Below are 26,913 nucleotides of genomic sequence, written 5' to 3' on the forward strand. Positions count from 1 at the left end.
GGAAACGGGTTGTTCTTCGTCCCTCTTTGTCACTTTATGGTCATCCCCTTGAATACAAAGATTCCGCGAAGCTTTTGGGGTTATTCCTTGACACTCGTTTGTCTTGGTCTCCCCATATCTCTTACCTCCGTGTTGAGTGCTCTAAGGCCCTTACCCTCCTTCGGGTCTTGTCCCATACTTCTTGGGGGGCAGATAGGCGCACTCTCCTTGCTTTACATTCCTCTCTCGTCCTGTCTAAGCTCGATTATGGTTGCCCTGCTTACTCGTCTGCTTCTCCTTCTACTCTTCGCCGTCTTGATGCTTTGCACCATACTGTGTTGCGCCTCAGTTCTGGTGCCTTTCGTTCGACTCCCATCCTTAGCTTGTATGTTGACACTGGCTTCCTGTCTCTCCAGGACCGCCGTGATCGCTACTGTCTTCGCTATCTTGCGCGGTCCTTGCAACATCCTTCCTCTCGCCTCTGTCGTGCTTTAACTTTTACCCCTCCTGCGGTTCCTGTTCCTCTTCACCACCTCCCTCTTTCTGTCCGGTTATCTCGCCTACAGGATTCTCTCTCCGTTCGTATTTCTGAGGTTTCTCCTTGTGTTGTTCCTTCTTTGCCCCCGTGGAGGGTCCCTCTTCCGCGGTTTTGTACTTCCTTGACCCGTATCACTAAAGCTTTTACCCTCCTACGGTTCTAAAACGCCTTTTCCTCGAGCACTTTTCTTCTCACTCCCGTTCCGTTTCTGTCTTCACCGATGGGTCTAAGTCAGCGGACGGTGTTGGCTACTCTGTTGTTTTTCCTGATCGCACTTATATGTGTCACTTGCCTCCGGAGACTAGCATCTTTACAGCGGAACTTTATGCTATTCTCTATGCTCTTCGTCTCCTGCTTTCTCGTTGTCAGTCTTCCTTTGTGGTTGTTGTTGACTCTCGTAGTGCCCTCATGGCTCTCGGGTCCTTTAATCCGGTTCATCCAGTAGTTGTCGAGATCCAGCATTGGCTGTTTCTCGTTCACAGTAAATTTAAGTCGGTTGAGTTTTGTTGGGTTCCCAGCCATATCGGTGTGTCTTTAAATGAGCGTGCGGATGCTGCCGCTAAGGAAGCTGTCCGCTCTTGTCCCATCTCTCGTAAAGGCATTCCGTATTCCGACTTTTACCCGGTTATCCATTCCTCAGTCCTTACCCGTTGGCAGGCTTCTTGGTTGTCTGTTACTGGTAACAAGCTGCGTACTCTTAAATGTTGTGTTTCCTCGTGGCCGTCCTCCTTCCACCGTAACCGGCGGTGGGAAACAGCTCTGGCGAGGTTGCGTATTGGCCATACTCGCTTAACCCATGGTCACTTGATGGAGCGCCGCCCTGCTCCTTATTGTCCTAGTTGCATTGTCCCTCTTACGGTCGTGCATGTCCTTCTTGAATGTCCTGACTTCCAGGACGAGCGTGTGTCTTGCTTTCCGACCGCCCCTCGCGGTCACCTGTCCCTCGATAGAATTCTTGGTGACTCGGATACTTTTGATATCGTTCGCCTTATGCGTTTTTGTTCTCGTATTGGCATCCTTGGTGATATTTAGCGCCCTCTGATTATTTTGCGTATTTGATGGTGCTACATAGCCTTCCCGGTTTGGTGCCTTCTTTTGATAATTACTTACTTACTACTAATTCACATGAGTTCTAATTCTACTTCACTATTGACAATTATGTTGAATGTTAAACTCTGCTGCTGCTCGTGCATGAGAATATCCTTTATCAAGTTTCTTAATTAACTCCAGCTTCTGTGCAACCGTCAGGCGCTTCCTTTGGGTAACTTTTGGCATTTTGTAAATTAAAAAGATCACAATTACAGTACAGTAATATCCTTCACAATTGAAGCTAGCCGCGCGAGTTCACGGTAAACAATGGGAACACATGGCCCGGCGGAGTACATACTAGGTCCGTGGGAAAAAAAATACCTAGTGCCTATACATACTATAAAAGGTATTTAATAAGAAAACAAAGACTTTTGCTTAATAAAAACTGTTTCAAAATATTTTATTAATAATAATTTACAATTTTCTTCATTAAAGTGAATCATTTTAAAAGAAAATTAAGATGTAATATATGACTCTGGACGATCCAGGTCGGTGGCGGCCTGGTCGCCATGTGAGGGGACGCTGATGCCACAACAAACCCAATACAGACCGTCAGTAATATCGACCGCAGACCGGTATAGCAGGCTCCAGATACTGGGCTCCCAAACCGGTCGTTAATACCGGCAGATCGGTATAAAAGAGGCCGTTAAATTGAGTGGATACTGTATATAAGTATCTACATTCGTGTTCACCATAATGAACCACTAGGTAGGTATGCTGAGTGGCAGTGGCAGCCCGCCACTGGCTGCCACTCCCTTCCTACCTCACCTCACCTGGCTCGCCACCATTCTGCACCCACCATACTGTTTTTGCTTTTATATACAGACGTTATATATAAGTATTTACATGTTTTGTTCACCATAACTGTACATCTAAGCTTGTATGGTGAGTAATGGCACAAAGACATAGCTACTCACACACAGTCAGCTGGCTGCCGCCCTCAAGGCCAGACACACTAATATTTCTCCTCCAACAATACTGTTTCTGGTGTTATTACACTATATACACACATTATATCTAAATATCTACCTGTTTTATTCACCATACTTGTACAAGTAAACTGGTATGGTGCCCAAAGACCATCGTGGTAACCAGTAAACAACATGATAAATCGTGCAGACGACGCCACCACCCTCACCAAAATGGCGGCTCCCAACCTACTCCTCTTGCTGTTTATACCCTCTATACACACATTATATATAAGTATCTACATTTGTGTTCACCATAGCAAACCACTAAGCTGATATGGTGAGTGCAGTCAATAAAAGGTGGCCACACACAGTCAGAAGGCAACGCCACCACCCTCCCTCCCATAGCATTACTCCTCCCTCCATGGAGCACAGCGCTAAATATCACCACAATCCTGCTATTATCAGAACCCTGGTCAGTTTTATCACAGTCAGGGGTCTTCTGTAATAATATCATCGCTACATGAACATGAACAAGTATATTATGGCATTTTTAGGCGATGCTGTGGTCACAAGCTGAACAGCAGTGCTGTGAGCTCATGCTGCGTGCGTCAGGCTTGGTGTTTCACTCAATACTGAGGCCCCTAACACCTGGGAATTTGGGCCACGATTTTTTTTAAAAATGGTGTCTGTTTACAAGAGCCCTGATGGTGTGGTGAACCCCGTGTATCCGCGGGCCGTTTAAATCTTGTGTAGTATTCCAAAGCATCATATGATGCGATGCGCAATTTACTGCAAGTCGGTCAAAGCATCATATGATGTGAAGCGCAATTTAAGGGTTAAAGTAGCAGACATAACCCCCTCTACACAAGGGAGGGAACCAAAGCATTGGCAAAGAATTATAGACCAGTTGCACTAACGTCGCACATAATAAAAGTATTTGAGAGAGTGGTTAGGAGTCAGGTCACCAATTTCATGGAGACCAATGACCTTCACAACCCAGGCCAACATGGATTTTGAGTGGGAAGATCGTGCCTCTCACAGCTACTTGATCACTATGACAAAGTCACTGAGGCATTAGAAGAAAAACAGAATGCTGATGTGATATACACGGACTTCGCAAAGGCTTTCGATAAATGTGACCATGGCGTGATAGCACACAAAATGAAGTCAATGGGAATAACCGGTAAAGTAGGACGCTGGATACTCAGTTTTCTGTCCAACAGGACTCGGCGAGTAACAGTCAACCATATAAAATCTAGTCCAAGTGCAGTTAAAAGCTCTGTACCTCAGGGTACAGTCCTTGCACCGCTGCTTTTCCTTATTCTTGTAGCGAGTTAATCTTATACTCGCTCCATTATCTCATTATCTTAATGGCATAACTAATTACACAAGCTATAATCCTATCCCTATTTTTAGGTAACGGTTTTTTCACCTTCCGATCTTACTGTGAGGTGTAGTCACCGTATTTAAGCAAGCGATTCGAGAATAGCAAAACAGTACAATCTCCAGTCAAGAATGTAGTACTCGGTGTAGGCAGTTCTAATCGACCCACGACGCTACGCTACGACACAGAGCAGGCAGCAGACTTCGACCTCATCCAGCTAAAATGCTCTCCCACGTAGAGCTCCGCAACTCTGGCCACACTCAGCTCTCTGCTCTGCTCCAGGCTTTGTCTCAACGTCTACGACACTGCTGTATCCAGGACTACTAAATAAATATGAAATTCACTAAACACTGTGTATCTAATCAACCCAACAACGTAACATAATCGTACGTTACATTGGTGACCCCAGAGAGTTTCGACGATACCCAGCCACGACGACTACAACATGGACTCTCACTGGACCTCTACTGCTGCTGCTACTTGCTGTGGACCGCAGCCACCTGTCATGGAACATTGCCAACACCCTCGCCACAGCTATGATTTTCATTGCGATCATCTCTGCATTTTCATCTACTACGGCTTGCTGCTCCACGATCGCTACTCACTCATCTGGCAGCTTCATCAGTAACTACATAATGTGGGATCTACAGCCTGTCCTGCCGACTCTCCGTCGCTACCAGGGCACTGCTTGTTCTACAGGGACTCCCACGAAAGCTGCTCTTTCGTCAGCTTCATCTACACGTTCACTGCATTCTGATACTCTGCCGACTCAAGCACCTTGCGCAGTACAGGACTTACAGCTTGCGTTTCCGACTCTTCGTCGCCTCCAGGACAATTCAGCTCTAGCAGTGATTCCCTCGTTGTCCTAACTACGTGCCTACATTACCTCCTATTGTCCTGGTGCCCGAGCCCATCCACCCCGGATCTAAATGCTCTACCAACGACCCAAGGACGCAACAATCGTGCACACTCTTCTCTCCTGCTACACCGAGCTTGTCCACACACTGCCTGCATCTTTTGGTACCAGACTACATGTTCCACAGCGACCCAGGGGAACAGTAGCCTCGTTTTTTTTTATGTATTGCTTTTCTTCCATTCCCTGGCAGGGGAAGTCCTGTAGCAAGTTAATCTTATACTCGCTCCATTATCTCATTATCTTAATGGCATAACTAATTACACAAGCTATAATCCTATCCCTATTTTCAGGTAACGGTTTTTCCACCTTCCTATCTTACTGTGAGGTGTAGTCACCGTATTTAAGCAAGCGATTCGAGAATAGCAAAACAGTACAATCTCCAGTCAAGAATGTAGTACTCGGTGTAGGCAGTTCTAATCTACCCAAGACGCTACGCTACGACACAGAGCAGGCAGCAGACTTCGACCTCATCCAGCTAAAACGCTCTCCCACATAGAGCTCAGCGACTCCGGCCACACTCAGCTCACTGCTCTGCTCCAGGCTTTGTCTCAACGTCTACGACACTGCTGTATCCAGGACTACTAAATAAATAAGAAACTCACTAAACACTGTATCTAATCAACCCAACAACGTAACATAATCGTACGTTACATTCTCATTTTGGATATAGACAAAAATACAAGTCACAGCTTTGTATCATCCTTTGAAGATGACACTAAAAATCAATATGAAAATTAACTCGGCTGAAGACATTGAAAAACTTCAAGCTGATATTAACACTTTCGCGCTCTCGGCGAAGGTCACTCAGCCAACCGTATGTGCGCGCGGCGTTTTTATCGCTTAAGCGTAAAAACAAAAATGTGTATACTCTTTTTACTTTTCTGATCTTAGTTTTCATGCTACGTATTTCATTTTGGTACCAACGTGTTCGCAATAAAATTCTCTAAAAGAACATCAGTAAAAAAAGTCACGAAAGCTATAGAGATACCAGCATGAAATAAATAACTACGAAGATGAGTCGCCGTGAGCGCTCGACAGCAACAAAATGTTTTTACTCTTGGGATTATTATCACCTCTACAATTGTCCTACAGCCTTAATTTTGGTATCAATGGACTCCCAATAAAATTCCCAACACGGTGATATGAATATAATCGTAGAATAATGGTCCCGGCCCACCCGCAAGAGTGTGGGAAGTGGGCGCACTGTTACCCGGTAACGGTGACCACTGTTACCCGGTAACGGTGACCGGACGACACACGCGCGAAACGTTGCTTTGAAAGTTTATACTTATTTCACTGTTCTGATATTATTATTGTATGTATGTCATTCATTTTTGTGGCAATGTTTTCGCAATAGAATGTTCTATGAGCTAAATTATACTACACAAACCTGGACCAAATAGGTGTACTTACCAAGGGAAGGCTGGTTGTGGAACAGTAAGTTGAGCATTTGTTCTTCACTCCACCTTCTTCAGGTTCTTCATTCCTGAAGTTGCTCAACAGATGGTTTGTAGGTGGAGTGAAGCTGTTGCGGGTGGTTACTTCTTCACCACCCAATACACCTGTTTCCGGTGGTAATTGGTGTAGCAGGGAACAACACAGAGTGCAACACCACAGGTCTTGCATCCATAGTTCGTGTCCTTCCTTTTACCGGACCGTGCGCATGCATGACACTTGAGACGTTTGGACAGTCTGCAAATTTCATGTTTCAGTTTGTAGTTCATGCGATTTTCTGAATCAACAATAGGGTGGCCAGGTCCTCTCGCTGGAGGTGTAACAGGAGTTGCAGGAGAGTCAGATTCACCTGACAAAACAGTTTCATCAACTGGCAGTGTGGCAGACATGTCGGGTTCAGATTCGTTGTCTGCTTCATCTTGAGGTGGTGTAGTGAACAAAGGCCGCCTCACACCAGATGGTCCGGGAGTTGGCATGGCGTCAGCATTGGCAGGAGCTGTGTCATCATTTATGTCTGGAGCGTGCCGCAAGTGTTGAGATGATGATGATGTTTTAGGCCACTCCTCTGTGTCCCAGTGCAATAGGGCCCAGATTGCCACTTCGTGGAACTGTAGCAATGTTAGCTTTTTTCGATCAGTTGTGTTGTATTTGTACAAAACATAGGCATTATGCAATGCCATTTGCAGGAAATAAAAGGTAATCTTTTTGGTCCACTTGTGAGTTTTCCTGGTAAAATGGTAATATTTAACCATTTGATCGAAGTGGTCCACACCTTTCATGAACTTATTGTACTCGCAAATTGCAGTCGGTTTGTTCACTGTTACCTGTTGTATTCCACTTGTTCCGTCTCGGTTGCGAATTCGCTTCCTTCGCTGAACTCGCTGAGTGTCTTCATTGTGGATGTTGGTAATGATTGAAACCACTCGCTTGTCTTTCCACAGGAGAATGAAGGTATTATCTTTGCGGCGGTATATTGTGGTATCCAGTGGAAGTTTACCCTTGGCTAGAGCTTGCAATACCTTTGGGGCGCCACGTAGCATTCTAATTGTGCCACATGTGTACACCCCAAGTTCTCTCAATGTTTCTGTCAGGGTAACCGAGTTGTAGTAATTATCCATGTACAAATGGTAACCCTGGTTCACTAAAGGCTGCATCAACCCCGTTACTGTATCCACTATCGTCTTACCAATACCTGAGTATACGTCAAAGTCATATATGTACCCAGAGACAGATTCAGCAAGCATATAAAGTTTCACACCATACTTGTCTGGTTTGTTTGGATTGTACACTTTGAAGGATAGTCGGCCTCGCCATGCCATTGTACCCTCATCCAAACACAACTCTTTCTTGGGGATGTAAACTTGAGCAAACCTCTCTTTCAAGTAATCCATCACTGGTCTCACTTTTATCAACTTATCACGATTGTTCACGGGCACTGCATTGGTATTGAATGTGTGGAAAAACTGGTTTATATGCTGGAATCGTCTGGACGGCATGAACAAGCTGAAGAAACGAGCATGCCATGGCTTTGCTGTTTGCCAATACATCCTCATAGTTGGGAGCCTAATTATGCCCATCAATATGAACAGTCCTAGGAATCGCGCCATTTCACTCACCTTCACTGGGGTCCAAATATCTGATACATTTTCATTGGCCATCCGGAATAACTTCAAATTTGTTTCAACGGTAAAGAACTCAAGGAGGGCACGCGTGATGAACATTTGAATATAAGCCAGTGCACTAGTAGGCTTGGGAATTTTCAGTCCAGGATTTCCAGTAAAATCATCAACAACTGGAGAAGTATTGCTACGACTCCAGCCCTCACCAGCCCCAGCCTGCCGAGTACGTACTGTACGTGTACGCCTTTCAGCAGGCTCGAATGAATCCTCATCACTTCATCACTTATACTTTCAGAATCACTTGGCGCAATTTGTCGTGTGTTCCTACGACGAGTAACATGTCTGGTAGCTACTTTTCTAGGTAGCCTAGATGCACCACGTGTGCGCCGAGATGGAGGAGGAGGAGGGGGTCGCGGTGCCTCCTCTTCCTCGGTGAGGGCCTCAGTCTCCTCATCACTCGTTGCCGTATCATTCCCTCTAGCTCTAGGTACACTATAATCGTTGTGGGTTCCAAAATCTTCCTCCAATACCTCTACATCACCTTCAGCTTCTGATAAATCCTCCACAAGGCCTGGAATTTTCATTGGTGTGAGCTTCACTCCGCTCCACTTCTTAAAAATTTGGGTTATTTTGTCCACTCTCGATGACCTGGAGGCTTCCTTGGGCGTAGAAGTGCTTGGGCCTTGACCTTGATCCATTTTTGATGAAGTAATTGGGTATAATCCACACGGAAACGGGTAAAAATGCTCGAGTTTGGCGCGCGAGGGGAGTGTGATCGACTCACGACACGTGACACGAAAACAATGGGCCCGTCACGTGACCGGGTAGGCCGACGCGCCAGGCGGCCTAGTGGTGAGAAAGAGAACTTCATGGCGCGTCGTTTGAAACAAACCCCAATGAAATCGGATTAAAATTGAATTTTATACAAATATTTTAAAAGAAGACATAACTTTATGTCCACTATGCGTTTACGTTAGACGAAACCGGACGCGCCGGCGCGTCCAGATAGCGCGAAAGTGTTTAATTAATAAAGTTTTCAACTGGGCATCAGAAAATAACATGATGTTTAACAGTGATAAATTCCAGGTACTCAGGTACGGTAAAAATGAGGACCTTGAACATAATACTGTACAGGGTACAAAACGCAATCAAATGTGCCCATAGTAGGAAAACAGCATGTAAAGGATTTGGGAATAATGATGTCTGATGACCTAACGTTTAGGGAGCATAACCAAGCAAATATTGCGTCAGCCAGAAAAATGATCGGATGGATTACGAGAATTTTCAAATCCAGGGATCCCATCACAATGGTTGTCACTTCAAGTCACTTGGGTTGTCCCGCTTTGAGTACTGCTCAGTACTCACTTCCCCCTTCAGAGCAGGAGAGATTGCTGAAATAGAGGGAATACAGAGAACATATACGGCATGCATAGACGCGATAAAGCACCTAAATTATTGGGATCGTCTCAAAGCCCTCCAAATGTACTCACTAGAAAGAAGACGAGAGAGATATCAAATAATATACACGTGGAAGATACTGGAGGGCCAAGTACCAAATCTACACAGTAAAATAACAGTGTACTGGAGTGAACGTTATGGAAGAAAATACAGAATAGAACCAGTGAAGAGCAGGGGTGCCATAGGCACAATCAGAGAACACTGTACTGTATAAACATCAGAGGTCCGCAGTTGTTCAACACCCTCCCAGCGAGCATAAGAAATATTGCCAGAACAACCAGTGTACATCTTCAAGAGGAAACTAGATTGTTTCCTCCAAGGAGTGCCGGACCAACCTTGCTGTGGTTGGTATGTGGGCCTGTGGGCTGCTCCAAGCAACAGCCTAGTGGACCAAACTCTCACAAGTCAAGTCTGGCCTCGGGCCGGGCTTGGGGAGTAGAAGAACTCCCAGAACCCCATCAACCAGGTATATTTGGCCATTTGAGCATAAAAGTTATTATATATCTTGCCATGGGTCCCAAGAAAGCCAGTGGTAAGGTTCAAGTCAAGAAATCGCATGTGAGGATGACAATAGAGGAAAGACAAGAAATCATTCGGAAGCATGAAAATGGTACTCGTGTTGTTGAACTAGCTAGGCAATACAGTACAACAAATCTTCAGGGGAGGAAGAGGAGGCAGTAGAGAATGACCCTTCCTCATTAATTCAACAAATGTGTGCAGTATGGGAAGGACTGCAAAGTTTACTGAAAAGAATCACCCAGATAAAGCTGTAGTAGGCTGTTGCATTGATCTTTTTAACCACCGTGCTGCGCCGAGTTTATTGTGAAATTCCCCGTGACTTCGCTCTCGTTGCACCAGGTACAGATAGATTTTCGCTTCATGTTTCTTCATTCTGTGTGCTTGCAAATAACGCACTCATGTACACCCTTGGCATTAGTACCTGTAGGTGGCATGTAGCCAAGCTTGTAAAGAATAAGGTAATCTTGAAAAGATTATAGGAAAAGATCAATTTGTAAGGTAGTCGTGAAAAGATCGCTTTGTAAGGTCCCACACAGGAAGAGATTCAGCTAGCCTCAAAGAGTGTCCATCAGTCAGGAAGAGATTCTGGCATTCTGGAGGAGATTCAGCCACCCTCAAAGAGTGTCCGTCATTCAAGAAGAGATTCAGCTAATGTTGAAAATATCTATGGAAAACACCACTATGGAAGCTGCTAAAACTGTTCATCTGTGCTACTTGTATCAGATGCATCATCACTGAACGCAGAAAACGATTCATCTATGTATCATTTATATAAATTGGAGATAGCATAGATGGTCAAGGGTGGCGCTCAAAGCTACAACTGGATATGCACACTGTATCGTCTTCATAGATGCTGTATCACTTGCATCCGACCATTGTGTTAGGTCCTTATTGCGCCTAGCTTCACCAATATCATGACCCTTATGTTCTTCAAACAATAAGGTCTGAATTTCACTGACAGAGCGCAATCTTTTAAATAATAATAATAATAATAATAATATTTTATTTAGGTAAGGTACATACATACAATAAATTTTTACAAAGATTGGTTGACTTATAGGTAGAGCTAGTACATACAATGCCTAAAGCCACTATTACGCAAAGCGTTTCGGGCATGATAAACTTAAATGACAAGCTTAATACTAATTGAGCATAATGAGTAGATGAAAACAAGAAATGAAAACATAGATGAAAAAGCAGCACAAATACAAATATGTCGACAAACAGTGCTCTCTAAAGAAAAACAGACATTGGTTGACAATAGAAGGGTAAGGTAGGTTACAGGGAATTTATTAGGTATAGCTTCGTTTTTAACTTAAACTGGTTGAGAGAGGTACAGTCTTTAACATGGTCGGGAATGTCATTCCACATTCTGGGCCCCTGGGCCCCACATTAACACCATGTCAGACAGGTGTTTGGGAGCCAGAGGCACATGTGCCACAAATGGTTGCTCAATCAGTTCTAACCCAGCCAGCAGCCCTAGTCTTTCATATTTGTTATCGCAAAAGGTTTGTTCGGTGTTCAGCAGGTAGGCTGCTCCATGTTTCCTAAAAAAAAAAAAAAAATAAAACAATTTGAAAAATGGACAAATGCCATTAACCCTTAAACTGCGCAACGCGCCTGCAGGCTCACGTCTGGTTTGCGCAATGCGCCTCCGGGTATTTGTATTTTTCACGTTCCTTTCAAGACTCTTGCGGCTACATGGGGTTCACATCAGCTTCCTCAGGGCTCTTGTAAACAGACGCCATCTTTAAAAAAAATCGTGGTCCACATTCCCGGGTGTGGGAGCCTCAGTAGTGTGTGAGCAACCAAGGCTGGCGCTCGCAGCATGAGCGCACAGCACTGCTGTTCAGCATGTGACCACAGCATCGCCTAATAATGTCAAAATATATATATAACTTGTATTATTTAGCTATGATAGTGTTATATTAGAGCCTGAGTGTGATAATGACTGGGTACAATGTTCAAATATCAGTGATTCAATGCTGTTCACGATGTTCACAGCGCTAGCCACAGCACCACAGCATTATTTCGTTCATCTAGGAATCTTCAAATGATTTCTTAGGTTCCTTTTCAAAATAAACGTTTGGTCAATTATTCATTTACAGGAATTAGTGACCAGGATTGTGATAATAGCAGGATTGTGGTTATAATTAGTGTTGTGCGTAGTATTGTGGAAGGAGGCATTTTGATGAGGGAGGGAGGGCGAGAATTGAGGTAGCCTCATTGTGTGTGTGGCTGCCACTCTTGTTTTGCTCACCATACTAGCTTAGTGGTTCGCTATGGGCAACACATATGTACATGGGTATATATAGTGTGTGTATATAGTGTAAGAACAGCAACAGGAGAATGTTGAGAGGAGCTATTTAGGTGAGGGAGGTGACGTAATCGTAGCATCGTCTGCTGTGTGATTTTTCATGCAGTGTATGGTGGCCACTGTACTGTTTGGACATAATACCGGCCTACTTGCATAGTTCTGGTAAATAAAACATGTAGATAGGTATATAGAACATGTGTAATAAGAACTATAGCAATATAGTGGGAGGAGCAATGTTGGCGAGTAAGATGTTGGAGTGAGGGAGACTGGCTGGGTGTGGCTGCTTTCACTCGAGGTGTCTGAATGTGTTCATGGCCAAATGCTCCTATTGGCCCATACGAGGCAGCTGCTATTGGCCCATACGAGGCAGCTGCTATTGGCCCATACGAGGCCGCTGCTATTGGTCCATACGAGGCAGCTGCTATTGGCCCATACGAGGCAGCTGCTATTGGCCCATACGAGGCAGCTGCTATTGGCCCATACGAGGCAGCTGCTATTGGCCCATACGAGGCAGGTGCTATTGGCCCATACGAGGCAGCTGCTATTGGCCCATATGAGGCAGCTGCTATTGGCCCATACGCGGCAGCTGCTATTGGCCCATACGCGGCAGCTGCTATTGGCCCATACGGGGCAGCTGCTATCGGCCCATACGGGGCAGCTGCTATCGGCCCATACGGGGCAGCTGTTATCGGCCCATACGAGGCAGCTGCTATCGGCCCATACGAGGCAGCTGCTATTGGCCCATACGAAGCAGCTGCTATTGGCCCAGACGAAGCAGCTGCTACGCGATGTTCTGAATGTGTTGATGGTAAATGTATATAGTGTGTGACAGTGTATAGTGAGTACATATGTTGTAAATATACATAAATGAACATGAAACATTGGTGTGAATAACTGTATGATGGGAGGGGCAAAGTTGGCGAATACAATGTTGGAGAAGTGAGGGAGGGCTGGCTGGGTATGGCAGCTCTCACTCGCTGTGTTCTGAACGTTTTGATGGTGAATGTATATAGTGTGTGACAGTGTATAGTGTGTAAATAGATTGTATATACAGTATACACAAATTAGCATGATACATAGTAAATATGTGCTGCATATGTGTACACAAGTTTCATGCACGTAACACAGTGTCTACGGACAGTACGGATGTTGTACTGCGATATTATAGTGTACGTGTTCATTATACATTGGATTGGCACATAAAAATAATGAAAATGTATTTGGAAAGGTGCGCAAAAAATGAACGAAAATATATTTGCGGCAATTTGCGCACCCCGCCCCACCGCCCCCGAGAGCTTATGGCACGGGCGCACAGGGAATGATGACGTCACGCCCCAACTTCCGGACCCCATAGCAGCCAAAGTACAATTTCGACTTACCCATACTGAGGGAAGGGTTTTTGACACTTTAAAAAGAAATAAGAATTTTTTCCAGAGAATTTATTTCCTGCGCACTGCGGGGGTGTCACATTTGGAGGCAACGCAGTCAAGGGGTTAAGGTTCGTACTGTGTTTGGCGGGTACGAGGCTCCACTACGACAATCTTTCTTTGTTTCAAATGTGTTCAATTTGTTTTGTATTTTTCATTTATTTATCAATAATGGAGCAGCCTACCTGTCAAACACTGAATGAACCTTTATGGCATTTATCTGTTTTTCAAATTGTTTACCCTACTTTTTTTTTTTTTTTTTTTTTTTTTTTTTTTTTTTTTTTTTTTTTTTTTAGGAAACATGGAGCAGCCTACCTGCCGAAAACCAAACAAATCTTTTTGACATTTTTTTTTTTTTTTTTTTTTTTTTTTTAATTTCACTTCTTTTTTCTACAAAAAAGTCAATGCTTTGCAACATCACAGCAGTTACCCCCTTTACATCCCAACATCATTAGCATCTTTAAACAAAAAAAATATACAGTACTTCATTTGCATCGTCGGAGGCATCCAAGAATGTGTGAGAAGCAGCGCAACCCCACCATGTGGTGTTGTCATTATCCAAACGAGTGCACACCAAACAAGACGAATTGTCGGCAATCGGGGCGCTCGTTACCCAAAATGCTTGCCATTTGAGGCGTTCGTCACTCGAGGTTCTACTGTATATATTTAATTTGCACTCTATAAGGTTTAAATAAAAACCTGATAATCACTCAATCTTTTCTTTTGCAGGTCCTTAGGTCAGAAGAAAAATTACACTTGCTGTGCCAAGACCATTAGAGCTCATGTGTCAGAAATACTGTGTACATGGTGTCATCAGCAGTATCATGAAACTCGTTACAGTGTCAGAAGTACCACATGCACAAGGGTAAGACTTTGATTGAGCCCATTTCAACATCCTGATTATTACATTAATTTTCTCAACATCCTGTGAATGAATGTTTATTTGGCTCCTTCAAATAATGTGTGCTGCCTTATCACTCTGCAGCAAGCACACTTAAATCTGATGGGAAATATAATATTACATATCACTTTCATCTGAATCACCGTACATGCAATGTATGATATATAATGTACACTGTACATCCAACATTTCATGCATTATGGTGACAATGTAAATATGTTTTTAAATACAAATGTATTTGTAAAGGTAAATGTGGTCTATGGTATAATTGATTTTATAATCTCATTATATATTGTGTTTTAGTGTAATAGATGTTTTTAATATTTAATAGTTTTATTTTCTGAGAAACTATTAAGGTTATGTAAATTAAATATTTTAACAAGATAAATTTTTCTGTTTTTGTTACTGTACTAAAATTTAATATAAATATTTTTCATTTTAAAACTAAACACACTTTTCTACTGTATGTGCTATTTTAATTGTTGGCAGGGAATTCTTAAACAAAAAAATCTATTCACAGTACCCAGTACTGTATAGTAAATATTGATTCTTATCTTGGACACGTAATTTACTCTTGAAGCTCTTAGGGCTGCTTACCTGTTGAGTACCTGATTAAGATAAGTGGATCACTGTTCCCTGGTATGATCAACCGGTAGTCTTTAGTAATGTCTTTTCTTTCAATAGTCTGGTTTGGCTGTGTTTTGTATGTGGCCTCTTTGATGTTTTAAATTTTTTCCATAGTACGCTAATTGGAACTTATCCTCATTAAACATCATGTTATTTTCTGTGACCCATTGAAAGATTTTATTAACATTGGATTGGAGGTTTGCTGTATATCTATATTGTCAACTCGAATAAAAATTCTAGTGTCATCTGCAAAGGATGATAAAGTACCATAGATTGTATCCTTGTCTATGATATAAGGATAAGGAAAAGTATCGGAGCAGTCACAGTATATCAAGGAACTGAGTTTTTCATGGTGGATGATTCAAATTTTCCTTTGTTGACTATTATACTGTGTTCTGGTTGTTAGGAAGTTAAAGATTCATCTCTTACTTTCCCTGTAATTCCTTTGGTGCACATTTTGTGTGTATTAACACAATGGTCTCATTTCCGAAAGCTTTGTTGAAATCTGTGTACATTACATAAGCTTTTTGTTTCTTAAATGGCATCTAATGCCATGTTAAAGTGGTCTAGTAATTGTGAGAGGTAGGAACACCCTGTTCTGAACTCATGTGGCCTAGGGTTATGCAGATGCTGTGATTTCATGTATTTTGTGATCTTCTTAGCACTCTTTCAAGGATTTCTATGATGTGCATGTTAGAGCTATTAGTCTATTAAGTTTTGCATCAACTTTACTTACTCATTTGTGAGGGCTATCCAAATAAGATATCAGTGTTCCTAATGATCAGAATGTGTTTTCTTACTTCAAGGAATAGCGGATTAATAAATAACAGAACGTAAATTGTACTTTCAATACATATATTCTTGTAAAAATCACATACACATTTACACTTAAGGGTTCATTGAATTTAACCCATGTGCTGTGGCTGTATTTATAATAAGACATTCTTCATTGCAATAAAGTATGTGTGTTTCTTCAGAAGCGATGCAAAAGACATGTAAGTAAGATCATCAGGTAAGATCATGAAAAGTTAACAAAAAATTAACTTGCCACAGGATTTGTTTGGAATGTTTACAGAGCTATGTATACACTAATTTTATGCTGTTAGCTTCATGTGGAAGAGTGCATTTTTATGTAAGCTTTTTCACTCGCGAATTCTCGGGAAATGTTGTACAGAATGTTTTTAGGCTAGAATATTTTATTATATAATAAGCACAATATTTTCTCAGTATTTATGCATCAGTAACACCAGTGGCTTTTGTATTGTCCAATTTTCCATTCTCTTTTATGTTTTGACAAACAATTTGTTTGCTTTAAATTCCTGCCAAAGAGAATGGGATATTTCCAGAAGCTTATTTAATCTTCATTACCATCTATTGACAGCATAGATGACACTTTATAATTTGTTTGCTCTGTGCTGCCTGTCAGGGTTGTAGCACATAAGTTTTGTGTCCCACTATCCAAATGTTTAGCATCCTTAACAACATTTGATTTATGAATATATGAAATTCATGCAGATAAAAAACCACATCATCAATACTGTACACATCACAAACATGTTATTTAAACTTTTCAGTAATATTTATAAAGCAAACAAGTGTTTATTCAGGAGATAAATAATAATAAGTTTTTGCATCAAAGAACTTTTCAGATCTTAGCATTCAAGTAAACTGTACAAAAGTGTCTTCATATGAAAAACATCAGTATTGAATGTTCAGAAATACTATAAAAATACGTCATATAACAGCATACAGTACAAGTATTTATAAATAACAAAATCAGTATTGAAGATTCATTGTCTAAAACTACTTTCAGAAATATCAAACGTTAAATATGAGCACTTATTCCGAAGAGAAGCCATATCACTGCTCGGTGTGTCTAAAACACTTATCAAGCAAATCATATCTAACAGTTCACATGAGGATTCATACAGGTGAGAAACCATATCATTGTTCAGAGTGTCTAAAAGACTTTAAACATGAAATCTCAACTAACAGTTCACATGAGGATTCATACAGGTGAGAAACCATATCATTGTTCAGTGTGTCTAAAAGATTTTTCACATAGATCTACACTAACAGTTCACATGAGGAGTCATACAGGAGAGAAACCGTATCATTGTTCAGTGTGTCTAACAGATTTTTCACATAGATCTCAACTAACAGTTCACATGAGAAGTCATACAGGGGAGAAACCATATAATTGTTCAGTTTGTGTAAAAGACTTTCAAAATAAGTCATCTCTAATAGTTCACATGAGAAGTCATACAGGAGAGAAACCATTTAAGTGTTCAGTTTGTCTAAAAGACTTTTCACAGAAATCAGATCTAATAGTTCACTCGAGGATTCATACAGGTGAGAAACCATATCATTGTTCAGTGTGTCTAAAAGACTTTTCAAGGAAATCACTTCTAATAGATCACATAAGGATTCATACAGGAGAGAAACCATATCATTGTTCAGAGTGTTTAAAAGATTTTTCATGGAAGTCACATCTAATCAATCACATGAGGATTCATACAGGAGAGAAACTATATCATTGTTCAGAGTGTCTAAAAGCCTTTTCACAGAAATCAGATCTAAGAGTTCACATGAGGATTCATACAGGTGAGAAACCATATCATTGTTCAGAGTGTCTAAAAGGCTTTAAACAAAAATCTCAACTAACAGTTCACATGAGGATTCATACAGGTGAGAAACCATATCATTGTTCAGAGTGTCTAAAAGACTTTAAACAAAAATCTCAACTAACAGTTCACATGAGGAGTCACACAGGAGAAAAACCGTATCGTTGTTCAGTGTGTCTAAAAGATTTTTCACATAGATCTCAACTAACAGTTCACATGAGGAGTCATACAGGAGAGAAACTATATCAATGTTCAGAGTGTCTAAAAGACTTTAAACAGAAATATCAACTAACAGTTCACATGAGGAGTCACACAGGAGAAAAACCGTATCGTTGTTCAGTGTGTCTAAAAGATTTTTCACATAGATCTCAACTAACAGTTCACATGAGGAGTCATACAGGAGAGAAACTATATCAATGTTCAGAGTGTCTAAAAGACTTTTCACAGAAATCAATTCTAATCAATCACATGAGAAGTCATACAGGGGAGAAACCATTTAAGTGTGCAGTTTGTCTAAAAGACTTTAAACAGAAGTCAAAGCTAATCTATCACTTGACGAGTCATACAATGGAGAAACCATTTAAGTGTTCAGTTTGTCTAAAAGACTTTTCACAGAAATCAGATCTAATAGTTCACTCGAGGATTCATACAGGTGAGAAACCATATCATTGTTCAGTGTGTCTAAAAGACTTTTCACACAAATCGGCTTTAATAGTTCACTTGAGGATTCATACAGGTGAGAAACCATATCATTGTTCAGTGTGTCTAAAAGACTTTTCATATAAATCACAGCTAATGTATCACATGAGTAGTCATACAGGGGAGAAACCATATAATTGTTCAGTTTGTGTAAAAGACTTTCAAAATAAGTCATCTCTAATAGTTCACATGAGAAGTCATACAGGAGAGAAACCATTTAAGTGTTCAGTTTGTCTAAAAGACTTTAAACAGAAATCAGATCTAATAGTTCACTTGAGGATTCATACAGGGAAGAACCCAAATCATTGTTCAGTGTGTCTAAAAGGATTTTCACGGAAATCATGCATAAAAAAACACATGAAGATTCATACAAGAGAGAGAATTCATACATCATAGAAACAGAAATATCATCTTTCATGGACTGAGGAGCAGCAGATACGAAAATCTTTTCTGTGAAAAGCTCCTTTGGCTTCCCGGAGCTATACCAGGCTGATGTGCATATATTAGATTGTGACAACAGTCAATCGATGGAGTTCTAGGCCTGCTGGGTACCAGAGCCAAAACCTGGCCCCCCCTCCCTTCCTCAAGAAGAGGCACAAGGAACAATGGCCTATAGACACCCCCGTGTAATTGGAAGCAATCCATGTCTGCCATCTACCAGGACTTTTTTGTAGAAAACCATCTACAAAAATTACAAACCGAAAGCTGATCTAACAAGCAAAACTCCCTAATCAAAAACAAACAAACAAGCATGATGTCACCACAACCGCCGCGCATCTGTCTGCACAACCCTCCTGTGGGGAATTCCTAACAAGTATTTCTTAGTATTAATAGATGATAAATGGACTGTATGAGTGGACTATTAATTTTGGTTATTTGTCAGGTATTTCCACTTCTCCAAAAAAAAAATTTGAGGAAGACTTAATAATGGTAAATCAACCATATGTTCAATTACAGTGAAATCTTCAACATAAACATTTATGAATAAATAATTTGTTATAGGGTTAGTAACTAACTACAAATATAACAAATGTGATAGCAATGGCTAGGCTGTCAAGCCAATCATTAGAGGTGTGTCTGACAGTCTCCCAATATCAGTCTATTCCTAGTCTCAACACGATGGTGTCATAGACACGTGAAGAACAAGTTCAGATGACAAGCTCCTGTTGGTATCCCTCCATGCTGTGGAGAATATACAATATAACTTCTATAGAGTTAGAATAATTTAAGCTATTCTCCATGAAAGGGATCAACTGGTCTATGAATTAAACTTAGTCATGTTATTTGGTGGTCATACATCCTAACGGCCGGACAATCTAAAAGTTATTTTGGCCATAAAAAAAACCTGTAGATAGTAGTTTACCGACTGGACATAACGTCCCCTGTATTGGATGAAGCTAGCATCAACGTCTGAGAGTCGTAATTGCACGGAAGTTCCCAAATTAACATGATGCTAATTCGTTGGCTTCACGGGGATATTGCCGTTATGGTTCTTGGAGAGCCAATTTTTGGCGCGCCCACTACCTCCTCTTTCGGCACAAGGCTCCAGAATATAAGTCACGGGATTCTACTTCATCCTATTATCTAACAACACATTACCGACGTCGCTTTACGTCTTGATGATTCACTTCAAATATCAGTATACAATTTTCCACTGTTATTATTATTGGACCAAAGTGTCAATAGTTAAAAAACGCATATGTATACGTAAATTGGAATACGTGTCGTGACTTTTATACCAACCGGGAATCAGCTGATCGCGGCTGTGGAAATTTCCTCTTTGAGATGAAGGTATACTTTGTTTTAAATTATTTAAATCAATTTCCAATCTGAATTACCTCACAAATTAAGCAGAGGTTAGATTGGGTTTAATTAGACTTAGATAAAAAATTCTCCACCTTGTAAGGTGGAGTGGCTGACATAACAGCAGCCATGGATAGTAGAAAGGTTTTGGCTTACCTACGCTATGAATTAGTAATATTAGTAGATTTAATTTCCTAACACAATATTTCTATCTAATCGTTAGTATTTGAGGTGTCGGAAATATTCGACACCCCCCTCTTCCCCTGGAGGGGGACGGGGGGGTCCCCAGACCTCCACGCTGGCTACTCTCCTCAGTTCAGAAGGCTGCTGAGTTGGTGGCATTCGATCGACTCTGGCTCCATCTCCTGAGCAGTGCTGCATAGCGGCGGTGGTGTTCTGTGTTGGTGGTGTGCAAGCCAGGAGTAACACAAGAGTACTGGGACTGCATGCACCTAGGGGCTACCTTTCCTTTGTGGCTTTGGGTTCTCTTCCATGAGCCATTCAGGAGACTACCTCCATGAGGTTCGGTTGCTGCTCGATGACCCGCCCTTAGGGGGGCCTGCTAGGGTGGTTCTTACTCCTGTTTGCCCTTGGGTAGGAGGTAGTTTCGATGCTGGCTGGGGCGCGGGGTACTGTGCAGCTGTCTGATATACGCATAGCGTCTGGTTCTGTTCCCCTGGAGAGTTTGTGCTTTTGCGGGGGGGGTTTTCTTGTTTTTGTTTTGTTTTGCCTGGTGGGGGTCTGCCTGGTGTGGCCTGTTGGCTTTGGCCCTGCATTTCTTTCTTAACTGGAGCTGTCTTTGGATTGGCATACGGAGGATGTTGAGACGCTTGGGGCTGTTCCCAGGTCTGGTGCCTTGGTCTTGACTGCTCATGCGTCATCTGTGCTTCTGAAGCTGTTTGTGCCGATCCTGTGGGATGTGGTGTCGCTATATTTTGCTGTGTGTCTCGCATGTCAGCAGGTTGTGCTCGCTTCCTCTTTGGAATCTGCTTGGGCCCTGGCTCTTAGATTGTCTTTCACCTTTTGTCCCCTTGCTGTTTGGGGACTCTGGGGTGGAGCAGTTTCTGCAGGTGGCTTCTTCCCGCTATCGTCCGATGTCCAACTTGTTGGTTCTCAGGGGGTCCCAGGGGAGGGGGGGTTCCTTACAGCAAGGTCGTGCCAGGGTTCAAGGTTCTGCTCATCAAGGTGGGCCCCAGCTGCCAGGTTCGAGGCCGGAACTGCTTTCAGTGCTGTCTGCGTCTGGTCGGCACCGAGATCGTTCTGTGCGCAGGTCAGGTTCTCATAAGGGGTGTCGGCCTTTTTGCAGTTTGCCCCATTGACTGGGTGATGTGGGCGTGGCTTGCTCTGTTTGCTCATGCCTAGTCTCACAATTTGTGGGCGTTTTGGGTCATTTCCTGCTGCCTGCAGTGGTGTTGAGTGGCCCCTCCTTTTTCGGGGGGTTTGGGGCTGAAGGGAGCAGGCCTCTTCTCCTGCACTCTGTCGGGTCGTCTCAGAATGGGTGCGCTTGAGCATGGTTAAAGTGACAACGTCCCTCAGATGGGTTTCCTGCCAGTTTCCAGGCAGGAACCCCATCCCAAACCATCAGGTCCCAAACAGGACTATGTGGACCTGCTGTTCATTCTGGACTTGACTCATCTGAACCCTTGGGTTTCTTGCCCCTCCTTTCAGATGACCACGCTGTCCCAGGTCCGGCTTCTGTTGGAGCGGGACGCTTGGATGGTGTCCCTGGACTTCAAGGACGTGTATTGGCATGTCCCTATTCATCCGGGGTTCAGGGACTGGCTCAGTTTTGTTTTGGGGCTTCACAGTTACCGCTTTCATTGTCTCCCATTCGGGTTGAACCTGGCTCCTCGCGACTTGGGTCGTTGTAGTCCGTCTGGTTCTCTTAGGTGTTCGGATGGTGGCCTACCTCGATGTCTGGCTGGTCTGGGCTCCCAGTCGGTCCGTATGTCTGCTCGCCAGGGATCTGGTTCTTTCGCAGCTAGATGAGTTCAGGTTGCTGGTTAACTGGCGGAAGTCCCATCTGGTTCCCTCCCAGGTTCAGACCTGGCTGGGTCTTGTGTGGGACTCTCAGTCTGCTTCCTGGTCTCTTCCTCCGGAGTCATTCCTTTGACTGCGGTCCTGCAAGTGCCGGTTTCAGGGGGGTTCCTGGGTCACCCTGCAGTTGCTCGAGGGTTTGTGCGGGAGCCTGAACTTTCCGATACTGCTCTACCCGCCAGGTCGGGTTCGGCTTCGTCGACTGTTCTGGTTTCTTCGGGGACGTCCCTTCCGCCTCTCTCACAATCGCTGGGTTCGACCTCTGGGGGCCTTGCGTCGGTGTAGTCTGCACTTTGGAGGGTTTGGGTCGCCCGCGCATCAACGATCAGGCTCCATTTGGACTGCTCCCTGGTGGTTCATTGTCTAAACCGAAGGGGTTTCAATGCGGTCCTTGGCTCTTTGGGGTTGGTCGCTTCGGGTGACTTGTCTGCTGAGTTCTCAGGGTTTGGCTCTCCTGGCGGTTCACGTCTGGGGGTGTCAAACATCCTGGCGGATGGCCTGTCCCGGTTCATTTACCTGTCCATGGAATGGACGATTGACGCCGACTTGTTCAGTTGGCTCTGCCAGACGTTCGGGCGCCCGGAGGTGGACCTCTTCACGTCGGCATGGTCGAGGTGTCTTCCAGAATATTTGGCGCCCTTCCCCGACTGTGGCCTTAGGCCGTCAGGGTCGATGCCTTTCAGCATGACTGGTCGAGGTGGGGGTTCCTGTACCTCTCTTCCCCAATTCAGCTGTTGCTCCAGGTCCTGGCTTACTTGGAGATTTACCAGGAGGAGAGTAGTCCTTCTGGCGCCATGGTGACCAGCCCAGTCTTGGTTTCAGGCGCTGCTTGCACAGGGTCCGAACCCGGAGGTTTTCCTGCGACTCCGCCTCTTTTAGCAGATCGGTCCTGTCCCTTGTGAGACTGGTTCGATTTTCTCCTCGAGTCTTTGCATTTTCATTTGGGGAGTTGTGTCCACTCATTTGTCTATTTTCGTCGTTTTAACCAGAATAGGGGGGGGGGGTTGTTTTGAGGCGCTTACCTTTCTGGGTGCCTGTTCCAATTGATGGGAGATATAGAATGCTCCAAATCACATGTGCATTTCTATAGACCATTGCTCCTCGTACCTCTCTGAGGGGGGGGGGGCAAGACTCTGGCTCGTGATCCCCCAGTAGGCTTAGAACTCTGTACTCACTAACACTAATACTAACACACTAAAGGGCTGGGTGGCCGAGTGGACAGCGCTCTAGACTAGTGGACCTAGGGACCGGGGTTTGATCCCCGCACCCGGCGGAGACAGATGGGTAGAGTTTCCTTTACCCTGATGTTCCTGTTCATCTAGCAGTAAATAGGTACCTGGGAGTTAGACAGCTGCTTCAAGCTGCTTCCTGGAGGGGGGGGGTGGAGGGAAAAAAATAGTAGTGTGGGGACTGCCTTGTGAGATTTATATATATTTAATTTATATGAATTTATATGGAATTTATATTTACGTTAATTTATATATTTCGATAGCAATTTGTATGATGTTAAGTCGACTGTATTTCTGCAATAATCTCACAAATCAATCCCTACACATTAGGGGGGTTTATATTAAATTTATATATATGCAGTCACTCAAACTACAGTATTAAACTACATATATTAGTATACATTGAGGAGGTTCCTTATCTTATTGTACAGCAGGCTTAGACCACCAGGTATAACTAGGATGTAGACACCAAATTATCCTTGTGTGAGGCTAGCTTCCATCACCCTAGTAACCGATATACCAAGTCATGCTTCCTCTTCTTGTTCCTGTCAAAAGGCACTAGCTGTAAAGCCGGAATCCTAATATATGACAGCTATATCAGAGAAAACACTGTATATTAGATAATATGGACCAAGGCTTAATTACCTGGGTTGAGTCGATTGTTTGTATTCTAACCGGTTCGCCCAATATCTACCTAACATTAACTGGCCAGAAATGATTAGATAAACAGGTTTTGCAAAGACACTTCCCTTGTGGTTGTTGACAGCGTGTTGATGATGGTAGAACACTTTGATCTCCATAACACTTCGTCCAAGAAAAATTATAGGAGCTGAATTTGCTCCAGCGACTCTGGTCTTAACAAACAATGGCTGACCTCTCCCTACACTGACTGCTGCTGGCTCACTTTGTCCAGATATCAGTAACTGATAGAAGGGTCACATTTACTATTTTGATTCTGATAATTAAGTTAATTCAAATGAGATGTTTTTATGATATTAAAAGTCCAAAAACTAATGTATTTAAGAATAATTCCCAACAGAATAGCTGGTGAATTTATAGTACTATGTGGCAATGATATCCCGTTTTCTATTGACGGAAAATTCCACTACAAGCTACATTTTCTAAGGGTAACTTGTGTATACAACGGCAGCAATATTATCTGCATATTGCATGTAATATTAAATGGTGTCGGAATTTATTGCTGCATATATTCCATGATGTCTTCAGTATTATTAAGTTCTTGTGTGTGTAGTTCAATCTTGAATATAAATCGGTGTATATTCCTGTAAATGTATGATTATATATAGTGACGGGTGAGTGTGTTCATATGTCCATGTATGAAAGTGTGAGCATGCTGGTCACCTACTGCTGGTGGCCTAAACTGCTGAGTTCACACGTGGTGTACCAACCCTGGATTGAAGTTGTGTTAACTTGATATATATTATATTCCAACCCATTATCCGAATAGACGGTACGTTTTAATACTAAATGTAATAAGTGCATTTTCCGACATACATAATTAGTACATAATTGCTGTTACATTTACCGGCTGACCTCCCCATATATTCTCCCGAAACAATGAATTCGTTTTCTCTAATATAACGGGTGTGCTGTTTTCTTAACTTAAATTTTGCATATACTCAAGTCAATTTTGCATATACTTGTATACTCAGCACAAATTTGGCCTTTATAATTTAAGGTACAGGCATACCTCAGAATAAGAGTTTAATCCGTTCCTGGAGACGCCTCGCCTTCCGAAAACTCGCATTCCGAAGTTAATTTCCCCATAAGAAATAAAGGGAAATGAATTAATCCGTTCCTGACTACCCCAAAAACCCCACATCAAACTAAATTTTTATACCTAATTTACCTAATTCATCTAAATAAACCTACAAAACTGTGTTCCAGTTATTACTTACCTTGCTGTCGAGTGCTGTAGGCGTATGGAAGATGGTGAGGAGGGGGGAGGAGGAGAGGAGTTACTGTTTGGAAGGGGAGTCCCCTTCCATAATCACATCACATAACCCCATGCCTTGTAACACTATGGATACCACTTCTCTTTCTAAATTTTTCAAACCAGCCCCTGCTTGCCTTAAACTCTTTCTTATCTGCATCACTCGTTGCAGGGGTATTCTTTAGAAGGTCTTCGTGCAACACCCTGGCTTTCTCACAAATAATGGCCTCCGAAACACTATCACCCCTCAACTCCTTGTCGTGTATCCAAATTAATAACAACTTTTCCACTTCTTCAAGTATTTGTGGTCTTTGTGCCGTTAATGTTCTTACTCCTTTTGCCACTTTAGCACCCATAATCTTATTTTTCTTCTTAAGTATAGTGCATATTGTTGATGTGGCTTTGTTGTACTGCCTACAAAGTTCAACAACACGTGTACCGTTCTCATGCTTCCGAATGATCTCTTGTTTCTCCTCTATTGTCATCCTCACATGAGCTTTCTGGCCTTTATCCTTACCACTGGCTTTCTTGGGACCCATGGTGAGATATATAATAACAAATTGTATAGACAAATCACCAAAAATCCAACAAAACACTGAAAATCCGCGAGAAGAATTGATGTGGGGGTAGTCACTGAGCGCGAGACAATAATAAACTGAGGGGCGGCGGGGCGGAGGGGCGACGATCGCCGAACCACCACGCGCTAGGTCGGCTGTACGCGTATCAACAAACTCGCGTCCAAACTCGCCTCCCGAAGTAACCATCGCCTTCTGAGACAAATTTTTGGAGTAAATACACCTCGCCTTCCGAAAACCTCGCATACAGGGACAATCGCATTCCGAGGTACCACTGTATCATGAAAATTGCCCGCTTTTGAGGGAATTAAGTATGGCAGAAGCACAGTCACTGACATTCAAAGGACAGAAGGTATAAGATAACAATTTAATGGATGATTTAAATCCTCCTAGTTTTTGCTCGTTCCTCAATGAGAACTGATGCCAACGCACTGGCCAATAAACTGAATAATACTGGCCACTAAACAATAAACTGAACCTATCATAAAGAAGAACGACCGCCATTGACTGTCTAGTGCTCTCATAGTCTAACTTTTCTAAAGTATGTTTCTGTGAATAATTCAATTTCTCCCACCCTACCCATCAACATCGGTGTTCCTCAAGGCAGCATACTTGGCCCTCTCCTCTTTCTCATCTACATTAATGACCTTCCAAATGCCTCCCAACACCTCAAACCAACTCTATTTGCTGATGACACAACCTTCATTTACTCCAGTCCTGACCCCCTTGCTCTAAATGTCACAGTGAATACTGAGCTAAATAAAGTCCATCTTTGACTGCCAACAAACTCACCCTCAACATTGACAAAACTTTCTATATTTTGTTTGGCAATAAATCCTCTAATCAAATAAA

The 26,913-nt window shown here is 42.8% G+C and overlaps 1 pseudogene; it reads left to right on the plus strand.

Moving 5' to 3' along the window:
- LOC138358439 (zinc finger protein 268-like) overlaps positions 1–25,876 on the plus strand; it is an 81,366-nt pseudogene extending 55,490 nt beyond the window's left edge.
- Positions 25,877–26,913: the final 1,037 nt, after the last annotated feature.

The sequence above is a fragment of the Procambarus clarkii genome, chromosome 8 (genome assembly GCF_040958095.1).
Source record: "Procambarus clarkii isolate CNS0578487 chromosome 8, FALCON_Pclarkii_2.0, whole genome shotgun sequence".
Taxonomy (NCBI): Eukaryota; Metazoa; Arthropoda; class Malacostraca; order Decapoda; family Cambaridae; genus Procambarus; species Procambarus clarkii.